This window comes from Callithrix jacchus, chromosome 13 (assembly GCF_049354715.1).
Source record: "Callithrix jacchus isolate 240 chromosome 13, calJac240_pri, whole genome shotgun sequence".
Classification (NCBI taxonomy): Eukaryota; Metazoa; Chordata; class Mammalia; order Primates; family Cebidae; genus Callithrix; species Callithrix jacchus.
In genome coordinates this window covers 9,242,347-9,255,776 of record NC_133514.1, presented here as the reverse complement: position 1 = coordinate 9,255,776, position 13,430 = coordinate 9,242,347, and the positions used below count along the sequence as shown (strand labels likewise).

The 13,430-nt window shown below is 42.4% G+C and overlaps 1 long non-coding RNA gene across 9 annotated transcripts in view; it reads left to right on the top strand.

Annotated features, from left to right (window-relative positions):
* LOC118146718 (uncharacterized) overlaps positions 1-13,430 on the top strand; it is a 136,524-nt gene that overhangs the window by 3,663 nt on the left and 119,431 nt on the right. For all 9 annotated transcript variants that reach the window (XR_013525446.1, XR_013525442.1, XR_013525443.1 and 6 more), the window contains one exon: positions 6,877-7,067. This is a non-coding gene — a long non-coding RNA (uncharacterized LOC118146718). The remainder of the gene's footprint in view (positions 1-6,876; positions 7,068-13,430) is intronic.

Sequence of the window (13,430 nt, the reverse complement as noted above, 5' to 3'; positions counted from 1 at the left end):
CAGACCGGAGTATGATGATGTGGTCTTGGCTCATTGCAACCTCTGCCTCTGGGTTCAAGCAATTCAAGAATTTGTTAAGTGTTGTTTCACAGTGAACTATGATCCTATTTAATCAAGTGTTCAAAGTTTTTGGCATTTTTGACAGCTTCCCCAAATTCTAAATGAATTCTTTAGAATTCTAAATTAAATCATTTTAACCAGTTGCTCCAATTACGTCCTGTTACAAAAGATAACAGATACTTATCACACTTATGCAGATAACCATGCTACCATAAATTGAGAATACTCACAGATAATTCTCAAATTCTGGAGAAATCAGGTAGAAAGAAACAAATATGCTCCAAATTTTGTGCATAGGGGTGTATTTTATTCAGTTGTTAAAGGCTGTAAAATAGCTCAAAAAAAAAGTTTTCTTACCTCTGGAATACAAAAAGAATTAGCAACATTTTAAGCAAAAAAACCTAGAAAAGAAAACAAGAAAAAAAAAAGTCAGTCATAAAAGAATTGTGAAGTGACAAAAAAGAAAAACTGTTACTCTGCTAAGAGACTTAGCTTTCCAAGCAACCAGACCCAATGATGACAGCATGAGGCCCACTGAAGGAAGACTTTATTAAAGACTGTTGAGATAGGGAAGAGAGATCGGGCTCAACTCTGAATTCAGCAAAGACAGCTGAGGATTTTTGGCCATTGAACCAAGTGAGAGGTCAGTCGATGGAAAATTACAAAAAAGAGACATCAAGGGTAGGGAGATTCTTGCTAGACCAACTGCTATAGTCTGAATGTTGGCATCCCCACAAATTCAGATGCTGAAACCTAACCCCCAATGCAATAGTATTAAGAGGTAGGGCTGGCTGGGTGCAGTGGCTCACACCTGTAATCCCAGCACTTTGGGACGCTGAAGCCAGTGGATCATGAGGTCAGGAGATTGAGACAATCCTGGCCAACATGGTGAAACCCCATCTCTACCAAAAAATACAAAAAAAAAAAAAAAAAAAATAGCTGGGTGTGGTGTCACACACCTGAAGTTCCAGCTACTTGGGAGGCTGAGGTAGGAGAATTACTTGAATTCAGGAAGTGGAGATTGCAGTGAGCTGAGGCTGTGCCACTGCACTATAGCCTGGGTGACAGTGCGAGACTCCGTCTGAAAAAAAGAAAGAGTTACGGCCTCAGTAGTAAGAGGTGGGAAGTGATTAAGTAATGAGGGCTCTTTCGTCATGAATGTGCTTTTTGCCCTTAAAAAAGAAGTTGAAAGGAGCAGTCCTTGTCCCTTCTGCCATGTAAGGATACAGAGTTGACCCCTTTGCCCATATAAGGACACATAGTAGTGCCATCTATGAACAACAGGCCTTCACCAGACACCGAGTCTGCTGGTGCTTTGCTCTTAGACTTCCTAGCCTCTAGAATTGTGAGAAATAATTTCTGTTCATAAATTTCTCAATCTAACATATTTTGTTAAAGCAGCCTGAATGGACTTAGATGGAAATTGATAGCAACAAGTGGGGTGCTACTGTAAAACCATACCCAAAAATGTAGAGGTGGCTTTGGAATTGTGTAATTAGCAGAAGCAGGAAGAGCATTGAGGCATATGTTAGAAAAAGCCTATATTGGTCGGGTACAGTGGCTCACACCTGTAATCCCAGCACTTTGGGAGGCCAAGGCACATGGATCATGTGAAGTTGGGAGTTCAAGACCAACCTGATCAACATGGAGAAACCCCATCTCTACTAAAAATACAAATAAAATTTGCCAGGGGTGGTGGCACACACCTGTAATTCTAGCTACTTGGGAGGATGGGGCAGGAGAATCACTTGAACCATGGAGGCAGAGGTTGCGGTGAGCTGAGATCATGCCATTGCACTCCAGCCTGGGCAACAAGAGCGAAACTGTCTCAAAAAAAAAAAAAAAAAAGAGAGAGAGAGAGAGATTGAGAACATCCCGGCCAACATGGTGAAACCCCATCTTTACTAAAAATACAAAAATTAGCTGGGCATGGTAGTCCATGGTGGTAGTCCCAGCTACTCAGGAGGCTGAGGCAGGAGAATCACTTGAACCCAGGAGGCAGAGGTTGCAGTGAGCCAAGATTGTGCCACTACACTCCAGCCTAGCAACAAGGCGAGACTCTATCTCAAAAAAAAAAAGAAAAAAAGAAAAGAAAAAGCCTGCATTGTCATTGATGGGCCAAAGAAGATGATTCTCATAAGGGCTCAGAAGAAAAGAAATGTAGAAAAAGCTTCAGTCTTCTAAGACATTACTTAAGTGGTTATGCTCAGAGTGACGGTAGAAATATGGTCAATTAAGGCAATTGTGATGAGGTGTCAGAAGTGAGGGGCGTGTTATCGGAAACAGGTAGAAAAGCCATCCTTGTTATAAAGTGGGAAATAACTCGGCTGAATTGTGTTGAGTCCTCATGTTTTGTGAAAGGAAGAACTTATGAGCAATGAAGCAGGATATTTGGTGGAAGAAATCTTTAAGCAAAGTACAGCATGGCTTCTCCTGATTGTCTATAGTAAACTACCAGGAAGGAATCAGATTACACACACAATTTATAATCAATTCTTTATATTAATTATGAAGAAAAAAACCCCAGCCACTTCACAATGGAGAAACATAGCAGATACCACCTTTCTAAAGCAATCAAACATCACTAGTAAAGGGACAAACAGATACCAGGTGCCTCATGATATGAAACAGTGAGAAGCATACATCACTTCCAGGAAGTTCCTGCCAAGAATGCATAACCCAGATGGAATTCTGAGAAATCATCACACAATTCCAAATCAGGGGGCTTTTTACAACATAACTGGCCTGCATTCTTCAAAAACGTCAAGGTCATAAAAAAACAAAGAAATATGAGTAACTGTGGTAGCTTAAAGGAAACTAAAGAGGCAAAGCAACTAAGTGCGATGTGTGATTCTGGACTGAATCTTGAACCAAAACAAAACAATTAAAAAGTAATTTCTATGACGAATAGTAATGAGACAATTAGCAAACTGTGGAAAAGTTCTGTATATTAGATACCAGTGTTGTATAAATGTCAGTTCTCTGATTTTGATCATTATATTGTGGTTACTTACCAGAATGCCTTATTTTAGGATAAAACACACTGAAGTATTTAAGGGTAGGTGGCATCATACTTAAAACTTTCTCCCAAACATTTTAAGGGAAAATATATGCATGCAGCACACATACCGTCATATATGCAGAATGATCATGAAAAAGCAATGTTAACATTTGGGGATCTGGGTGAATGGCTTATGGGAATTCGTTTTTGAACTATTTTTATACATTTTGTATTCTTGTGCTTTTGCTATAAGCCTAAAATTCTTTTAAAATAAGAAGGCAGTATAATTACGGCAGGAAAATAGCTGACTGGGCCACATTATTATTATTATTTTGAGATGGAGTTTTGCTCTTGTTACCCAGGCTGGAGTGCAATGGCGCGATCTCAGCTCACCGCAACCTCCGCCTCCTGGGTTCAGGCAATTCTCCTGCCTCAGCCTGCTGAGTAGATGGGATTACAGGCACGCGCCACATGCCCAGCTAATTTTTTGTATTTTTAGTAGAGACGGGGTTTCGCCATGTTGACCAGGATGGTCTTAATCTCTTGACCTCGTGATCCACCTGCCTTGGCCTCCCAAAGTGCTGGGATTACAGGCTTGGGCCACTGTGTGCGGCCTTATTTGTATTTGTTTTGTTTTTGTTTTTGTTTTGAGACAGAGTTTCGCTCTTGTTACCCAGGCTGGAGTGCAATGGCGCGATCTCGGCTCACCGCAACCTCCGCCTCCTGGGTTCAGGCAATTCTCCTGCCTCAGCCTCCCGAGTAACTGGGATCACAGGCATGCACCACCATGCCCAGCTAATTTTTTGTATTTTTAGTAGGGATGGGGTTTCACCATGTTGACCAGGATGCTCTCCATCTCTTGACCTCGTGATCCACCCACCTCAGCCTCCCAAAGTGCTGGGATTACAGGCGTGAGCCACCGTGCCTGGTCTTGGGCCGCATTATTAGCCCTAATGGTCCTCAGCTGTCAGGGTAGAAGGCAAATACTGGTGACCGTCGAGTCCCAGCCTCATGCACCCAGCGTGATTGTAACCAACCAGACTATGCTTGCTTATGCACATGGCGACAGAAAATAAGGAGTCCAAGAATATGCAATCCAGAAATCAAACTGAACCATTGAATAGAGCTGGCTTAGTTGGATCAGGGCTACTGTAATAAAATATCATAAAATGGGTGGCTTGGCTGGGTGCAGTGGCTCACATCTGTAATCCCAGCACTTCGGGAGGCTGAGGCAGGCGGATCATGAGGTCAAGAGATAGAGACCGTCCTGGCCAACATGGTGAAACCCCATCTCTACTAAAAGTACAAAAATTAGCTAGGCGTTGTGGCAGGTGCCTGTAATCCCAGCTACTCAGGAGACTGAGGCAGGAGAATTGCTTGAAACTGGGAGGCAGAAGTTGCGGTGAGCCACTGCACTCCAGCTTGGTGCAGAGCAAGACTCTGTCTCATAAATAAACAGGTGGCTTATAAACAACAGAAATGTGTTGCTCACAGTCTGGAGGCTGGACATCCAGGATGACTGTGCTGGCTGATTTGGAGTCTGGTGAAGGTCGCTGTTGCCTTCAGAGATCCAGTTCCTTGATGTGTCTAAATGTGGTGGAAGGGGCTTGCTAGCTCCCTGGGGCCTCTTTTATAAGGGCACTAATTTCACTCATGAGAGCTCATAACCTAATCACCTTCCTAAAGTACCAGCGCATTGAGAGTTAGGATTTCAATGTATGAGTTTGGGGGTGGGCACAAACATTCAAACCATAGCAGCAGCTCACCCTATCAATAGACAGGCAGTTCTTGCTATCCCATTTAAACATTTTTGTTAAGGGTAGGAAGAATTTAGTATAGAAATTCTGATGTCTAGGAAAATACTGGTATAAAATACAATATTAAAAGAAAGTTATTCCTTTGGAAAGCTATTTACTCTGTTCAGAGTATAGTCTCAAGCTTTTGATTTAGTGCTGTTTCAAGGGCAGTTTTAAAGCGGTTGCAAAAAAGCTTTGTAAAGAAAAAAAAGTAAGACTTGACTAAGCAATAGCGTATTGAAAAAGACCTCTCCCTGACACAAGAAAATACTAAATTTAAAGGATCCAATCCAATCTATTTGTTTCGCAGATTAGAGAAATCAGACTAACAAGTCCGAAAGAAAGCCACTTAAATTAGTATCCATTATAGAACTTGGACCTCTTGCCATCCAGCCTGATCCGTTACTTTTCCATTCGCTATTATTTCCATAGGTATTTATTGAACATCTTCTATGTCCCAGGAGCTGTGTTAGGCTCCAGATGGTAACGAACCTCTTCTCACTTGACTTGCTCCCTCTTCATAGTACAAGGACTGCCTATCACCAAAGCCTAAGGACTAAAAATCTCATTATGAAGAACAAAGTGAACTAAAATTAATGAGCTCAAGGAGACCTGATGTTTGCACTAATATGCTCTAGTGTTTTCTTATCATAGCATTTCTATTCAAGATTTTTAATAAGATAATTCCATCTAAAAAAAGAGATCTCATAAAGCCTGAAACAGGGCAGCTCTGCTTCTTCATTTTTATTCTCCACAGGATAAAAGATGAAAGCTGTTTTTTCTCTACCAACACTCACCTGCAATAAAAGGGATCTGTACAAGAAAGCTCCTTTAAACACACCCAGGGCAAAGGAAAAGCAGAAAATGCTGATTTTTTTTGGTGAGACCCACAGTTGGGCTCAGCAAGTGGTGGGCATTTCAGAGATTTCTTCCTAACAGCCTGACAACACTTGGACAGGATTCAGGACACGAACCTCTCTGCGAAGTCCCAACAAACAAGTCGGATGAAAGGTCTGCGCACTTCAGAAGGAATATCCTGGCGCCCTGCAGTCTGAAGTTACCCGTGAGCCTCCCCTTCTCAGGTGCACAGCATAAACATTTAGGCCATCTGTGGATCTGGGTTTCCTAGGAGTTCATGAATTTCAAAGGTGAAGCACAGATCATTCAGGTACATTTTCCTTGATGGTGTTTCTATCAAACCAAAAAAATCAAAAACAAAAGAAAAGATGGTGAAGAAACTTGACTAGCATTTGTTAAATCTAACAAGAAACGATTTTTCAAGTGAAAATATAGTTCTATTGATATGAGAAGCTTGTGTGACTGTTTTCTTGAATAATAATTGCCAAATACCCTTCTCTTTAATGTAAATTTTTTTAAAAGACATTATATGTTCTACAGTGAGATTATTTGACAGGATAGAATACTTTTTATGCTTGCTCACAAACAGGAAATATTTCTAAAAATCATGAGTACCGCGGACTGAGATCAGTGAATGGCTGGAAGAGGATGAGAAGCAGAGGGAATGAAAAAGCAAAGGACCCAAATTATTTGCAATAAAAATAATGATTTATCTTAGTTTTATGCCTTGGTCAGTTATTGCCTAGTGCTCAATGCTTTTGAGCAATAAAAATGCAACTTTGTGGCTGACTGAAGAAGCCGAGATAGTAGAGTTCTTAGCCAAATGGACTCAAATATGAACTTAAATGAGGATTTCTTGGGACCTGACTAGCCATTTCACCAAGTGCCGAGAAATATATAACCAGTTGTCTTTATTTTTACTTGGATCTATGGAAAACTCGGTCACAAAACCTGAAACTATCACCCTGTTACATGCTGAACAGATGAAAATGTAATACAGATTGCCAGGGAATTCCTTCTAGTTTAAATGCTAGTTTTTTTTTTTTTAATGTCGTTTTTAGTTACCTGAGTAATTATAATTTTGAAAATGTGAATGTACCCTTTTTCCTTGGTATCATTCTTACAGCATTTAATGTGTGTGCCTCTTCGTTCATTCCACAGGTGCTTACTGACCACCTCCAGTGACCCTGGCACAGTGTGTGGAAGGATCTGCAGATACTGCAGTGAACCAAGTAGACAGGGTCCCTTCCTCAGGAAAGGGAGAAGAATACGCCATCAAGAAGCAGGTTTTCCAAAAGAATTTTCTGTGGACTAAAGCAGTTTTTCTCCCGCACTCTTATTCTGATTTAAAGGTAAATTGTCTCCATTTTTTTCTGGAAGCAAAGTGATAAACACAGAAAGTGACCACTTGGAAAAATGGTCAGAGTATATTGTTAAACTGAAAAAAAAAAAAGAAAAAGAAGTAGAGCATCAAGTTATAGGTCAGATTATCCCAGATGTGTTAACAATTTACTGTTCAGGGGCCGTATTCAAGCTGGGACACACTCGCACAGCTGTGCTCATTGCTAAAATACAGGAATATTCCTGGGTCACTTGAAGCTGCTGCTGTCTTGAACCACCTTAGGATTTGCCTCCCCAGCTAGCTTTACCTTTCACCCGGTCTCCAGCTCGCTGTCCAGGCATCCAGCGACTGACGGGTTAACCTGGGGCCCAGTGGGAACCTGCAGAGCTCATCTCCACACTCAGCTGAGGTCTGTTCTCATTATTGGCTGCCTGTGCCATACTCACTGTTCAATTTTTTAAAAATTTATTACCTCTATTTAAATACAGAAATAACTTCTTTTTTTAACTGAATTTTTATTCCCATAGGTTATTGGGGAAAAGGTCGTGTTTGGTTACATGGGTAAATTCTTTAGCGGTGATTTGTGAGATTTTGGTGACCCATCACCTGAGCAGGACACGCTGCACACAGTTTGTAGCCTTTTATCCCTTACCCGCTTTCCACCCTTTCCCCCTGAGTCCCAAAGTCCATTGTGTTATTCTTATGCCCTTTGTATCCTCATAGCTTAGCTCCCACTTATGAGTGAGAACGTATTAAAGCAGGAATGGCAAGAGACAAACCTCTGGGACAACGAACTGAAGCAAGCCAGGAGCTGTGGGGGACTACAGCCTCATTCACTGAGCTCCCAAAGAAGCAGCTTCTTTCCCCTTTTATCGGCTTACAATGCTAAAGGGGAAACTGAGGTGAAACTATGTCATTGTCCATGGGCTAGATGTTGGACCTTACAATCTTTTGGCTTCATTGATTTGCTAGTTCATATCCAGCGTGAGCAGGAACGGGCAGGGGAGGGGGCTTATAGAGACAAAACAAAGGCAGTAAATTATTAGTTTGCAGAGGTATTTCAAGGAGGGAGCCTGGGTCATGCAAGCATGCGGGACATGACCCAGTGCTGAGCTCCAGTCAGTAGTGATAACATTTATTTGCAACTCTTTCAAGGCTTATAGATAGTAGAGACGCTGGAAACCAAAAAGGGAGTCATCTTCCCAGCTCTTTGCTATTTTATTTTATTTTATTTCTCTTTTTACACCCTCCTTGCCATCTGGAGGGAAGGGGAGAAAAGGAGTTGGAGACTGGGAAAGGGAAGGAGGCGAGGGGGTCTCCCCTCTCAATAGGATGTCTAGATTTCCATCCCTGAGTTTAAATACCGAAATAATATTTTCCTAATAGCAAAACTGACTGCAATTCCTCTTGTCTCCTAAAACAGATTTTAAGAATTCCTCTTATCTCCTGAGACAGATTTTAAATTTTGCTCCAGGCCAGGTGAGGTGGCTCACGCCTGTAATCCCAGCACTTTGGGAGGCTGAAGGGGCAGATCACAAGGTTGGGAGTTCAAGATCAGCCTGACTCATATGGTAAAACCCCATCTCTAGTAAAAATACAGAGTTTAGCAGGGCATGGTGGCTTATGCCTATAGTTCCAGCTACTCAGGAGGCTGAGGCAGGAGAATCACTTGAGCCCGGGAGGCGGAGGTTGCAGTGAGCCAAGATCGTACCATTGCACTCCAGCCTGGGTGACAGAGTTAGACTCCATCTCAAAAAAATTATTTTTTGCTCCAGGGTAAAATTGCTTTTATTTATTCACCCCTCTCCTCCTCATTTTCCCACTCATTCATACAGAAACACTGGAAGGAGGACTCTCCAGGAAGGGCAACAACACCTGCAAGGCTGGATGCCCACACAGGGTCTGGAGAGTGAGAAACTAAAAGGAAGTCCAGTAGGGAGGAAAGCAAGCAGAGTGTGAAGAGTGGGTGGGGCCAGGTCATCAGCTCCATGTGGAGTCTGGACTTCATTTTAAGGAAGCTAGTGGTCCAGATTAAACTCATGGGGACAGATGGATGCTGGGTGGAGTTTGAAAGGCCTCAAGGATGGAGTTGCAAACAGGAAAGACAAGATAGGTGTTACTTACATGACACAGGCAAGAGCTGATGATATTTGGGCTTTCTCACAGCATGGTGGTCTCAGGGTAGTTAGATTTCTTAAGGATTGCTGGCTTCCCCTAGGGCAAGTGTTGCAAGAAATCCAGGCAGAACTTCAAGGTACGTTATGACCTAGTCTCAGAAGACATGGGATGTTACTTTTCCCACGGGACTACCTTTTTGCTCAGTCGCCCAGGCTGGAGTGCAGTGGCATGATCTAGGCTCACTGCAACCTCTGCCTCCTGGGCTCAAGCCATTCTCTTGCCTCAGCCTCCAGAGCAGCTGGGATTACAGTTGCCTACCATCACACCCAGATAATTTTTGCGTTTTTAGTAGAGACAGGGTTTTACCGTGTTGGCCAGGCTGGTCTTGAACTCCTGACCTCAGATGACCGCCTACCTCCTCCTCCCAAAGTGCTGGGATTACAGGCATGAGATACCACACCTAGCCCCAGCCTGTTTTTTAAATTAGAACAATTTTAATTGTAAGTAACACACAACAAAATTTATCATTTTACCGTTTTAAGGGTAGAGTTTAGTAGTGTTAACACCGTGAGCCTTTCTGTGCAATAGATCTCCAGAACTTTTTCATCTTACAAAACTGAAGCTTTGTATCCTTAAATAAAACTCCATTGCCCCCTCTCTCCAGCCCCTGGTAACTGCCATTTTACTGTCTCTAAGAATTTACTCTAGGTACCTCAGATAAGCAGACTCGTATAGAATTTGTCCTTTGTGACTGGCTTATTTCACTTGATATAATGTCCTCAAGGTTCATTTCCTTTGTAGCGTATGTCAGAATCTCCTCCTTTTTAGGGCTGAATACTCAATTGTATGTAGAGACTACATTTTGTTTATCCGTTTATCTGTGGGTGGACCCTTCGGTTGCTTCCGGCTCTTGGCTGTTGTAAATAATGATACTGTGAACATGGGTGTGAACATCTTCAAAATCCTGCTTTCAGTCATTTTGAATGCATACCCAGAAATGGTATATGGCAATTTGTCATTTAATAGTTTAAAATATTTCTTAAGAGGAGATGTGCTCTCTACACGTCTCCATAGACAATAATGAAAGGATCTTCGGGATAAAACAGAACCCTGGATGTTGTCATCACATGTAAAAACAAATACCTTTGTTGTATTTTGATAGTCTCCTTGGCCTCTTTACTCCTTAACAATTCGGTAGTAAAAAGGAGATATAACAAGTCAACCTGGTAAGAGTAGCATAAATATGGCACCTCGGAGAGCAGTATTAAAGCTCACAGCTCTGAAGGACTTAACATGGCCAGACAAAAAATAGGTAGAAAATGGAAAGATTTGAAAGAAAAAAAATTAAGAGAAAATAAAAACACTGCCTTGAAATTGTGGAGGGAAGTATTTGTAATCTCATTAAAAAATTTTATGTAACTTTTTAAATACAAAATCTGAACGAAAAATGTACAATAAAAGTGCTATTGAATAGCACCATGGATAGAGCTCTTCCCTGAAACCATGGCTGGAGTGCCTGTGGTATAAAAGGCCATCTGCATTTTCTATTTTGGGGCAGAAACACTGAACACTTTGGCTGCGTTCTTCAAATTTTTGTTTTGTTTTTCTTTTCCTTTTTGAGACAGAGTCTTGCTCTTATTGCCCAGGCTGGAGTGCAATGGTGTGATCTTGGCTCACTGCAACCTCCACCTCCCAGGTTCAAGTGATTCTCCTGCCTCAGCCTCCTAACTAGCTGGGATTATGGGTGCCACTATGCCTGGCTAATTTTTGTACTTTTAGTAGAGACAGGGTTTCACCATACTGGCCAGGCTGGTCTCGAACTTCTGACCGCACGATCTGCCTGCCTCAGCCTCCCAAAGTGCTGGGATTACAGGTGTGAGCCACTGTTTTTTTCTTTTAATTTCATTTTTATTTGATGGTGTGTTTCATTTATATTTTTAGAAGAGAAATTGCCTAGATGGCTGATAGGCTAATATCATCCCCCTTTAAATTCTAATCAAAGGATCAGGGCAGCAAAAATTTTATTGGTTTTAATAAACTGTATTCAAGAATTGCCGACTAGTTATAAAATGAATGAGGAAATGATCAGAATGGAGACTGAAAGTTCAAGCTAATCAGGTCCTGGGACTACTAGAGATGCCTGTTAACCCTACAGGATTGCTCAGGGCCCTGCCATTGGAAGCCACCTCTAGTGGAGGATTAGATTGAAGACAAAATGCGTGATTTGGGTACTGATCAAAGTGATCTTATCAGAACTTTCGGCATCCCATTCGTTGTGTTGAGTTGAAAACTATCCAGGAGCGAAAGCTGAGGTTCCTATACTGTCAGATCAGGCAATGGTGTGGGATCCTGGAGCTGCTTATGATGGAAACCTTCTCTCAGCCTGCAAAGTTACGCTACTCTGAGTAGGTAGAGGCACACTGATTGTAGGCGGAGCCAGACTCAGCAGAATGGCTGACGGTGGGCTTGAGGGTTATGCTCAGGTAAGGAGCAAGTCGAGTTTTAAATATCCAGCTTGCTGCCAACAAACTGTTTCCCCAGATAGCGGTTTGTGTTACAGTATATTGAAGGGGCCAGGTGCAGTGTCTCACGCCTGTAATCCCAGCACTTTGGGAGGTAGAGGCGGATGACTCATGAAGTCAGGAAATCGAGACCATCCTGGCCAACGCAGTGAAAATCCATCTCTACAAAAAATTAGCCAGGTGTGGCAGCATGAGCCTGTAGTCCCAGCTACTCGGGAGGCTGAGGCAGGAGAATCACTTGAACCCTGGAGGTGGAGGTTGCTGTGAGCTGAGATCGTGCCACTGCAATCCAGTCTGGGTGACAGAGTGAGACTCCATATATATATGTGTGTGTGTGTGTGTGTGTGTGTGTGTGTGTGTGTGTGTGTATAATGTATATTGAAGGATGGTAGCCACTGAACACTGAATATTTCACGTTAGTCTTGTGGTACAAAAAGAGAAATCTCTCTCTTTTTTTTTGAGACAGAGTCTTGCTCTCATTGCCCAGACTGGAGTGCAATGGCACTCCAGGTCATTACTATGACACCAAGGTCTTAAATAAGTGAAAATACTAATGGGCGGGTGTTAGGGACTGGTATGTGTCTCCTCCCAAATCTTATATGTTGAAGACCTAACCCCAGCGTGGCAGCTTAGAAACGGGACCTTTAAGGGGTAATTAAGGTTAAATGAGGTTGTAAGGGTGGGCTCTAATCCAATGTGACTGACGTCAGCGATTTCTCTCTACTAAAGTCACACACAAAAAAAGGCCATGTGATTGACAGCAAGGTGCCAGTAGATTCGGTTCCCGATGAGGTCCCTCTTCCTGGCTGTCTGCAGGGCAGGAAGAGGGGCTTCCTCAGGAACTGAATCTACTGGCATCTTGATCTTGGACTTACCAGCCTCCATAACTGTAAGTGTTTGTTGTTTGAGCCACCTAGCCTATGCTATTTTGTTATGGCAGCCTAGGCAGACGAATATAGCAGGTGAACTGATCCATACCATTTTTTTTTACAACATCTGCAAAATATTGAAAGCAGGTGATTCTGTAAGTACTTGGGACCCATTCAACAAAAAGTATTGTAATTTTTCTTTTTTTTTTTTTGCGATGGAGTCTTGCTTTGTCACCATTCTGGACTGCATTGGCACAATCTCAGCTCACTGCACCTTCCACCTCCTGGGTTCAAGTGGTTCTCCTGCCTCAACCACCTGAGTAGCTGGGACTACAGGTTGGTGCCACCATGCCCAGCTAATTTTTGTATTTTTAGTAGCATAGACAGGGTTTCACCATCTTGGCCAGGCTGATCTTGAACTCCTGACCTCATGATCTGCCCACCTTGGCCTCTCAAAGTGCTGCGATTACAAGCATGAACCACTATGCCTGGCCACAAAAAGTACTGTAATTTTTTACTAAGAATCCACTAGTACTGCTACCATTGCCTTGGTAGTGATGGATTTACATTTACCACAGCATCATGATATGGAAATCAATGGTTTAAAACATCCTCTTGCTGGTATGTTCACCTTTGCACCTTTCACAAGGAAATGTATAGTAAAGGGTCCTAGTCAACTCTCACTTCTGGTGAGAGAAATGACTTTGTAGTTGAGAGTCAAGGTAGATGTTCACTTTTGATCCCATGTGCTTAAGAGTATTATTATTATTATTATTTGAAACGGACTCTCGCTTTGTTGCCCAGGCTGGAGTGCAGTGGCGTGATCTAGGCTCACTTCATCCTCCACCTCCTGGGTTCAAGTGG